This window comes from Arachis ipaensis, chromosome B4 (assembly GCF_059453495.1).
Source record: "Arachis ipaensis isolate K30076 ecotype BB chromosome B4, ASM5945349v1, whole genome shotgun sequence".
In the NCBI taxonomy this organism is placed as follows: domain Eukaryota; kingdom Viridiplantae; phylum Streptophyta; class Magnoliopsida; order Fabales; family Fabaceae; genus Arachis; species Arachis ipaensis.
The window spans coordinates 112,325,198-112,335,553 of NC_142439.1; positions in this window are offsets into that span (position 1 = coordinate 112,325,198).

The window sequence follows — 10,356 nt, forward strand, 5'->3', positions numbered from 1 at the left end:
AGGCGTTAGAGTAGTAGGTGATAAATCCCGATTTTGTGGTTTATCTTGTGCTTATTTTGGGGGATTTTATCACCTTTTCTCACATTTATTCAATGAAATAGCATGGTTTTGCAATTCTCCTTTGATTTGTGCTTAAATGTTAAAACATGCTTTTTAGGCCCTAAAATTGGTGATTTTTAATTCACTTTAATTCCATTTGATGCCTTGATATGTTTGTTGAGTAATTTCAGGTTCATAAGGCAAGTATTGGATGGAAGAAGTGCGGAGAAAAGCATGCAAAGTGGGAGAACTCATGAAGAAATGAAGGAACCATAAAGCTGTCAAGTCTGACCTCTTCGCACTCAAACAATCATAACTTGAGCTACAAAGGTCCAAATGAGGCGGTTCTAGTTGCGTTGGAAAGCTAACATCTGGGGCTTCAAAATGATATAAAATTTTTTATATGTTACTGATGAGCGGATATTTTATACGCTTTTTGGGGATAATTTCATATAGTTTAGAGTATGTTTTAGTTAGTTTTTAGTCTATTTTTATTAGTTTTTAGGAAAAATTCATATTTCTGGACTTTACTATGAGTTGTGTGTTTTTCTGTAATTTCAGGTATTTTTCTGGCTGAAATTGAAGAAGCTGAGCAAAAATCTGATTCAGGCTAAAAAAGGACTGCTGATGCTGTTGGATTCTGACCTCCCTGCACTCAAAGTGGATTTTCTGGAGCTACAGAACTCGAAATGGCATGCTTCAAATTGCGTTGGAAAGTAGACATCCAGAGATTTCCAGCAATATATAATAGTCCATACTTTGCACAAGGATAGATGACGTAAACTGGCGTTCAACGCCAGTTCTCTGCCCAATTCTGGCGTCCAGCGCCAGAAAAGGATCAAAAACTGGAGTTGAATGCCCAAACTGGCATAAAAACTGGCGTTCAACTCCACAAATGGCCTCTGCACGTGACTCACTTAAATCTCAGCCCCAGCACACACCAAGTGGGCCCCAGAAGTGGACCTCTGCATCATTCATCATAGTCCACTCATATTTTGTAACCCTAGGCTACTAGTTTAGTATTTAAACAACTTTTAGAGACTTATTTTGTATCTCATGACATTTTAGATCTAAACTTTGTATTCTCTGACGGCATGAGTCTCTAAACCCCATTGTTGGGGGTGAGGAGCTCTGCTGTGTCTCAATGAATTAATACAAGTATTCCTGTTTTCCATTCAAACACGCTTGTCCCTATCTAAGATGTTCATTCGCGCTTAACTGTGATGAAAGTGATGATCTGTGACATTCATCACCTTCCTCAAACCATGAACGTGTGCCTGACAACCACCTCCGTTCTACATCCGATTGAATGATTATCTCTTAGATTCCTTAATCAGAATCTCCGTGGTATAAGCTAGAACTGATGGCGGCATTCATGAGAATCCGGAAAGTCTAAACCTTGTCTGTGGTATTCCGAGTAGGATTCAAGGATTGAATGACTGTGACGAGCTTCAAACTCCTGAAGGCTGGGCGTTAGTGACAGACGCAAAAGGATAGTAAATCCTATTCCAACCGGATCGAGAACCAACCGGTGATTAGCCGTGCTGTGACAGAGTGCGTGAGCGTAGTTTTCACTGGAAGGATGGAAGGTAGCCATTGACAACGGTGATCCACCAACACACAGCTTGCCATAGGGGGACGTGCGTGCGTGAACAAGAAGACAGAGGAAAGCAGAGATTCAAAAGACAAAGCATCTCCAAAACTCCAACATATTCTCCATTACTGCACAACAAGTAACTTTTAATTTATGCTCTACTGGTTATTCATAATTCAACTGATAAACATAATTGACTTCCTGACTAAGATTTACAAGATAACCATAGATTACTTCAAACCAACAATCTCTGTGGGATTCGACCCTTACTCACGTAAGGTATTACTTGGACGACCCAGTGCACTTGCTGGTCATATGTGCAAAATTGTAAGAGAGTCACAATTCGTGCACCAAGTTTTTGGCGCCGTTGCCGGGGATTGTTCGTGTTTGAACAACTGACGGATTATTTTGTTGCTTAGATTAGGAAAAAAAATCTTTCTTTTTGGTTTAGAGTCTTTTATTATTTATCCCTTGTTAAAACACTTTAAATTTATAACTCAGTTAGTTAGAACGTGGTGTTTATGTTCATGGTAATTGGCTATCATAATTTTTTTTAAATCTTTTTCAAAAATAATTTTTTTCTATTAAATCCTGTGCCAAACTTTAAGTTTGGTGTTTTCAAAAATAATCTTTCTTAAAATTTTCGAAAGTTCCATAACTCATTTGGCTAGAGCGTTAATCTGTGTTCTTGGTAATTGGGTTAGAATCTTTTATACTCTTTTCAAAACCTTCTTTTTCATAAATAATATTTTCTCTATTAAATTGTGTGCCAAACTTCAAGTTTGGTGTTTTCTTGTTGAATCCCCCTTGGTTTTCGAAAATTTTGGTGGTTTTCTAAAAATTTTTAAGTTTGGTGTTCTTTGGTGTTGTTCTTGTGTTCTTGTGAATCTTCAAAGTGTTCTTGAGTTTTCCTTGTGTCTTGATCTTAAAATTTTTAAGTTTGGTGTTCCTTGGTGTTTTCCCTCCAAAATTTTCAAAAACAAGGAGCATTAGATCTAAAAATTTTAAATCTTGTACTATCTTATTGTTTTTCTCTCTCCTCACTAAATTCAAAAATATCTTTTCAAAATATCTCTTCTAACTTCCTAACTTCTTATCTTTTCAAAATTTGTTTCAACTAACTAACTAACTTTTTGTTTGTTTCTTAACTTTTTCAAAACTACCTAACTAACTCTCTCTCTCTCTAATTTTCGAAAATATCTTCCATCTTTTTCAAAAAAAAATTCTGTTTTTTTTAACTAATTATTTTTATCTTTTTTTTACGAAAAAAAATATTTAATTTCAAAATTCAAATTCTTTTTAGTTATTTTATTTTATTTAAGTGTTTACTTCTTATAAAATAAAATAAATAAAAAGATAAATCAGTCCAAGTTATATCCATACATCCATCATGGACATAAGTGGAAATGAACAGTCCAGGAGGACTCTGGGGTCATACTCTAACCCCTCTACTGCTTCATATGGGAGTAGCATATGCATACCCTCCATTGGAGTTAGTAGCTTTGAGTTGAATCCTCAGCTCATTATCATGGTGCAGCAAAGTTGCCAGTATTCCGGTCTTCCACAGGAAGAACCTACAGAGTTTCTGGCACAATTTTTACAAATTGCTGACACAGTACATGATAAGGAAATAGATCAGGATGTCTACAGACTATTACTGTTTCCATTTGCTGTAAAAGATCAAGCTAAGAGGTGGTTAAATAACCAACCTAAGGCCAGCATAAGAACATGGAAACAGCTGACAGAAAAATTCCTGAATCAGTATTTCCCTCCAAAAAGGATGACACAGCTAAGGCTGGACATCCAAGGCTTTAAACAAGGAGATAATGAATCTCTTTATGATGCCTGGGAGAGATATAGAGAGATGCTACGAAAATGCCCCTCTGAAATGTTTTCAGAGTGGGTTCAGTTAGACATCTTCTACTATGGGCTTACAAAAGGAGCTCAGATGTCTTTAGATTACTCAGCTGGTGGATCTATCCATATGAGAAAGACAATTGAAGAGGCTCAAGAGCTCATTGATACAGTTGCCAGGAATCAGCATCTGTATCTAAGCAGCAACCCTTCCATGAATGAAGAGGTTAAAACAGTAACTGCTGAATTCAGTACTGTAAAACAAGCTGCTGAATTCAATCAGCAATTGGATTTTCTAACAAAGCAGCTAGCTGAATTCAAGGACAGGCTACAGGAGACAAGGATAGCTAACATACATATGGACGAACAGTTTAAGCAAACAAAGCAGCAGCTATCAAGGCAAATAGCAGAAGAATGCCAAGCAGTTCAATTAAGAAGTGGGAAAACATTAAATACCCCACCTCAAGGCATCAAAAATTCAAGAAATGAGCGACCCACCAAAGATTCACCTGAGGACAGTAAGAGCCCAGGGAAAAATAATTCTGGCACTAAAACGCCAGAAAATGGGTGGAAGGCTGGCGCTGAACGCCCAAAACTGGCGTTCAGCGCCAGAAACAAGGCAGGATTGGCGTTCAACGCCAGAAATGGGCAAGAATCTGGCGTTGAACGCCCAAAATGGGCACATTCCTGGCATTCAGGCGCCAGGAACAGACAGTGAGCTGGCGTTTAACGTCACTCCAGCTTCTGACTCTGGCACTCAAATGCCAGTGAGGGATCAGACACACACAAGTGCTGATAACAACCCCTCTAAAAAGGCTTCTTTAACCACTAAGGTTGAGGAATATAAAGCCAGGATACCTTATCCTCAAAAACTCCGGAAAGAGGAGCAGGATAAGCAATTTGCTCGCTTTGCAGATTATCTAAGGACTCTTGAAATAAAGATTCCATTTGCAGAGGCACTTGAGCAAATACCTTCTTATGCCAAGTTCATGAAAGAGATCTTGAGTCATAAAAAGGAGTGGAGAGAAACAGAAAGAGTTCTCCTTACTGAAGAATGCAGTGCAGTCATTTTGAAAAGCTTTCCTGAAAAGCTTAAAGACCCTGGGAGTTTTCTGATACCATGCATATTAGAAGGTGACTGCACCAAGACAGCTTTATGCGATCTTGGGGCAAGCATCAACCTAATACCTGCATCCACTATCAGAAAGCTTGGCTTAACTGAAGAAGTTAAACCAACCCGGATATGTCTCCAACTTGCTGATGGTTCCACTAAATACCCATCAGGCGTGATTGAGGACATGATTGTCAGAGTTGGGCCATTCGCCTTTCCCACTGACTTTGTTGTGCTGGAAATGGAGGAGCACAAGAGTGCTACTCTCATTCTAGGAAGACCCTTCCTAGCAACTGGACGATCCCTCATTGACGTCCAACAGGGGGAAATAACCCTGAGAGTCAACGATGACGAGTTCAAGTTGAACGCTGTCAAAGCCATGCAGCATCCAGACACATCAACAGACTGCATGAAAGTTGACCTTATTGACTCTTTGGTAGAAGAGATCAACATGGCTGAGAGTCTCGAATCAGAGTTGGAAAACATCTTTAAAGATGTTCAGCCTGATTTGGAGGATTCAGGGGACATGAAAGAGCCTCTGAACTTTCTTCTGAAAGAGGAAAAACCTCCTAAACCAGAGCTCAAACCACTGCCACCATCCTTGAAATATGCATTTCTAGGAGAAGGTGACACTTTTCCAGTGATCATAAGCTCTGCTTTAAATTCACAGGAAGAGGAAGCACTTATTCAAGTGCTAAGGACACACAAGACAGCTCTTGGGTGGTCCATAGGTGACCTTAAGGGCATAAGCCCAGCTAGATGCATGCACAAAATCCTATTGGAGGATAATGCCAAACCAGTGGTTCAACCACAGAAGCGGCTAAATCCAGCCATGAAGGAAGTGGTGCAGAAAGAGGTCACCAAATTACTAGAGGCTGGGATTATTTATCCCATTTCTGATAGCCCCTGGGTGAGCCCTGTTCAAGTCATCCCAAAAAAGGGAGGCATGACAGTGATTCATAATGAAAAAAATGAACTGGTTCCTACAAGAACAGTTACATGGTGGCGCATGTGTATTGACTACAGAAGGCTCAATACAGCCACCAGAAAGGATCATTTTCCTTTACCATTCATAGACCAGATGCTAGAGAGACTAGCAGGTCATGATTATTACTGCTTTTTGGATGGCTACTCAGGCTATAACCAGATTGCAGTAGATCCCCAGGATCAAGAGAAAACAGCATTCACATGCCCATCTGGAGTGTTTGCTTATAGAAGGATGCCATTTGGGCTATGTAATGCGCCTGCAACCTTCCAGAGATGCATGCTCTCTATTTTCTCTGACATGGTGGAAAAATTTCTGGAAGTCTTCATGGATGACTTCTCAGTATATGGAGACTCATTCAGCTCCTGTCTTGATCACCTGAAACTTGTTCTGAAAAGATGCCAAGAAACCAACCTAGTTTTAAACTGGGAAAAGTGTCACTTCATGGTGACTGAAGGAATTGTTCTTGGACATAAAATCTCAAACAAGGGAATAGAGGTGGATCAAGCAAAAATAGAGGTAATTGAAAAATTACCACCACCTGCCAATGTTAAGGCAATCAGAAGCTTTCTGGGGCATGCAGGATTCTATAGGAGGTTTATAAAGGATTTTTCAAAAATCGCAAAACCTCTAAGCAATCTGCTAGCTGCTGACACGCCATTTGTGTTTGACACAGCATGCCTGCAGGCGTTTGAAACGCTGAAAGCTAAGCTGGTCACAGCACCAGTCATTTCTGCACCAGACTGGACATTGCCATTTGAGTTAATGTGTGATGCCAGTGATCATGCCATTGGTTCAGTATTGGGACAAAGGCATGACAAGCTTCTGCATGTCATTTATTATGCCAGTCGCGTTCTAAATGATGCCCAGAAAAATTACACAACCACAGAAAAAGAACTACTTGCAGTGGTTTACGCCATTGACAAGTTCAGATCATACTTAGTAGGATCAAAAGTGATTGTGTATACTGACCATGCTGCTCTTAAATATCTACTCACAAAGCAGGATTCAAAACCCAGGCTCATCAGATGGGTATTGCTTCTGCAAGAGTTTGATATAGAAATAAGAGACAGAAAAGGGACAGAGAACCAAGTGGCTGATCATCTGTCCCGGATAGAGCCAGTGAAAGGGACGTCCCTCCCCTTTCTTGAGATCTCTGAGACGTTCCCTGATGAGCATCTATTTGCCATTCAGGAAGCACCATGGTTTGCCGATATTGCAAACTATAAAGCTGCACAGTTCATACCCAAGGAGTACAATAGAATACAAAAGAAGAAATTAGTCACTGATGCAAAGTACTACTTGTGGGATGAACCCTATCTCTTTAAGAGATGTGCAGACGGAATTATCCGTAGGTGTGTCCCCAGAGAGGAAGCACAGAGAATCCTATGGCATTGCCACGGATCTCAATATGGAGGCCATTTCGGAGGTGAGCGAACAGCCACCAAGGTCCTCCAATGTGGCTTCTATTGGCCCACACTCTATAAAGATTCCCGAGAGTTTGTACGTAATTGTGACAGTTGCCAAAGAGCTGGTAATCTGCCTCATGGTTACGCCATGCCTCAACAAGGAATCTTGGAAATTGAGTTGTTTGACGTATGGGGAATTGACTTCATGGGACCTTTTCCACCATCATATTCAAACACTTATATTCTGGTGGCAGTTGACTATGTATCAAAATGGGTTGAGGCTATTGCCACACCCACCAATGATACTAAAACAGTGCTGAAGTTCCTCCAGAAACATATCTTTAGCAGGTTTGGTGTCCCTAGAGTGTTAATCAGTGATGGGGGCACTCACTTCTGCAATAAACAGCTTTACTCTGCCATGGTTCGGTATGGAATTCGCCACAAAGTGGCCACACCATATCATCCACAAACCAATGGGCAAGCTGAAGTCTCTAACAGAGAATTAAAGAGAATCCTGGAACGGACAGTAAATACCCGTAGAAAGGATTGGGCAAGGAGCTTGGATGATGCTCTGTGGGCTTACAGAACAGCATTCAAGACCCCTATAGGGACCTCTCCATACCAACTGGTGTATGGTAAGGCATGTCACCTGCTCGTGGAACTGGAACATAAGGCCTACTGGGCAACCAAATTCCTAAACTTTGATGCCAAATTAGCAGGAGAAAAAAGATTGCTCCAGCTAAATGAGCTAGAGGAGTTCAGATTCACAGCTTTCAAAAATGCCAAGCTTTATAAAGAGAAATAAAAAAAGTGGCATGACAGAAAGCTGTCATCTAGAATCTTTGAACCAGGACAGAAGGTTCTGCTGTTCAACTCTAGACTTAGGCTATTCCCCGGGAAATTGAAATCCCGGTGGAGGGGACCATACGTGATTACAAGCGTATCACCATATGGTTATGTAGTGCTTCAAGATATTGACTCTGACAAGAAGTTCATTGTTAATGGACAGAGAATCAAGCACTATCTTGAAGGCAATGTTGAGCAAGAGTGCTCAAGGTTGAAGCTAGATTAAAAGCTCAGCAAGGTCCAACTAAAGACATTAAAGAAGCGCTTGTTGGGAGGCAACCCAATTTTTTATTTATTTTCATGGTTTTTCATGTTTTATTAGGTTCATGATCATGTGGAGTCACAAAATAAATATAAAAAAATTGAAAATGGAATAAAAAACAGTAGAAGAAAAATCACACCTGGGAGGAAGCACCTGTCTGGCGTTCAACGCCAGAACAAAGCATGGTTCTGGCGCTGAACGCCCAGAACAAGCATGGTTCTGGCATTCAACGCCAGAAATGGCTAGTAAATGGGCGTTGAACGCCCAAAATGGGCACCAACCTGGCGCTGAACGCCCAGAGTTGTGTGCAAGGGCATTTTGCATGCCCAAATTGGTGCAGGGATGTAAACGCCTTGACACCTCAAGATCTGTGGACCTCACAGGATCATTTCAAGATCTGTGGACCCCACAGTATCCCCACCTTCCCTCTTCTTTTGCTCGAGGGCGAGCAACATTCTAAGTTTGGTGTGGTAAAACAATTATGTGAAGGATCTATAGCTCAGTGGTAGAACATGTGGCTGCAAATCAAGAGATCCCTGAGATACCTCAGGGGATGCACTTCCCTCCACATAATTATTGGAAGCAACTGAGGATAGAAATACAAAAATCAAACCACAAAGGCAAGGAAGAGACATAAAAGAGCTCAAGAACATCATTGGTTCCTCAAGAAGGAAATGCCATCATCACTAAGGTGGACTCGTTCCTTGTTCTTACTTTCTCTGTTTTTCATTTTCTCTATGTTAAGGCTTATCTATGTTTGTGTCTTCATTACATGATCATTAGTAGTAATTAGTGTCTATTTTGATTTTATTCCCAATTAAGCTATAGTTTATTTTTCTCATCATCAGCAAACATGAATAAAGTAGTAGATCTTTTGAATAAGAGGCAATAAAATTTCGAGTTTTAATAAGAGAAATTCTAATTAGTTAAATGTGGTGGCAATGCTTTCTGTCTTCTGAATGAATGCTTGAACAGTGCATATGTCTTTTGAATTTGTTGCTTAAGACTGTTAAATATGTTGGCTCTTGAAAGAATGATGAACATGAGACATGTTATTGATAATCTGAAAAATCATAAAAATGATTCTTGAAGCAAGAAAAAGCAGCAAAGAACAAAGCTTGCAGAAAAAGTAGCGAAAAAAAAAATATATTGAAAGAAAAAGAAAAAGCAAGCAGAAAAAGCCAAAAGCTCTTAAAACCAAGAGGCAAGAGCAAAGAGCCAATAGCCCTTAAAACCAAAAGGCAAGGGTAATAAAAAGAATCCCAAGGCTTTGAGCATCAGTGGATAGGAGGGCCACGAAGGAATAAAATCCTGGCCTAAGCGGCTAAACCAAGCTGTCCCTAACCATGTGCTTGTGGCGTGAAGGTGTCAAGTGAAAACTTGAGACTGAGCGGTTAAAGTCAAGGTCCAAGCAAAAAGAAGAGTGTGCTTAAGAACTCTGGACACCTCTAACTGGGGACTTTAGCAAAGCTGAGTCACAATCTGAAAAGGTTCACCCAGTTATGTGTCTGTGGCATTTATGTATCCGGAAGTAATACTGGAAAACAAAGTGCTTAGGGCCACGGCCAAGACTCATAAAGAAGCTGTGTTCAAGAATCATCACACTGAACTAAGAGAATCAATAACACTATCTGAATTCTGAGTTCCTATAGACGCCAATCACTCTGAGCTTCAATGGATAAAGTGAGATGCCAAAACTGTTCAGAAGCAAAAAGCTACTAGTCCCGCTCATCTAATTAGGATCTGAGCTTCAATCAAAAACTCTGAGATATTATTGCTTCTCAACCTATTAGTCTTCTATTTTATTTGTCTAGTTGCTTGAGGACAAGCAACAATTTAAGTTTGGTGTTGTGATGAGCGGATATTTTATACGCTTTTTGGGGATAATTTCATATAGTTTAGAGTATGTTTTAGTTAGTTTTTCGTTTATTTTTATTAGTTTTTAGGAAAAATTCATATTTCTGGACTTTACTATGAGTTGTGTGTTTTTCTGTAATTTCAGGTATTTTTCTGGCTGAAATTGAAGAAGCTGAGCAAAAATCTGATTCAGGCTGAAAAAGGACTGCTGATGCTGTTGGATTCTGACCTCCCTGCACTCAAAGTGGCTTTTCTGGAGCTACAGAACTCGAAATGGCATGCTTCCAATTGCGTTGGAAAGTAGGCATCCAGGGCTTTCCAGCAATATATAATAGTCCATACTTTGCACAAGGATAGACGACGTAAACTGGCGTTCAACGCCAGTTCTCTGCCCAATTC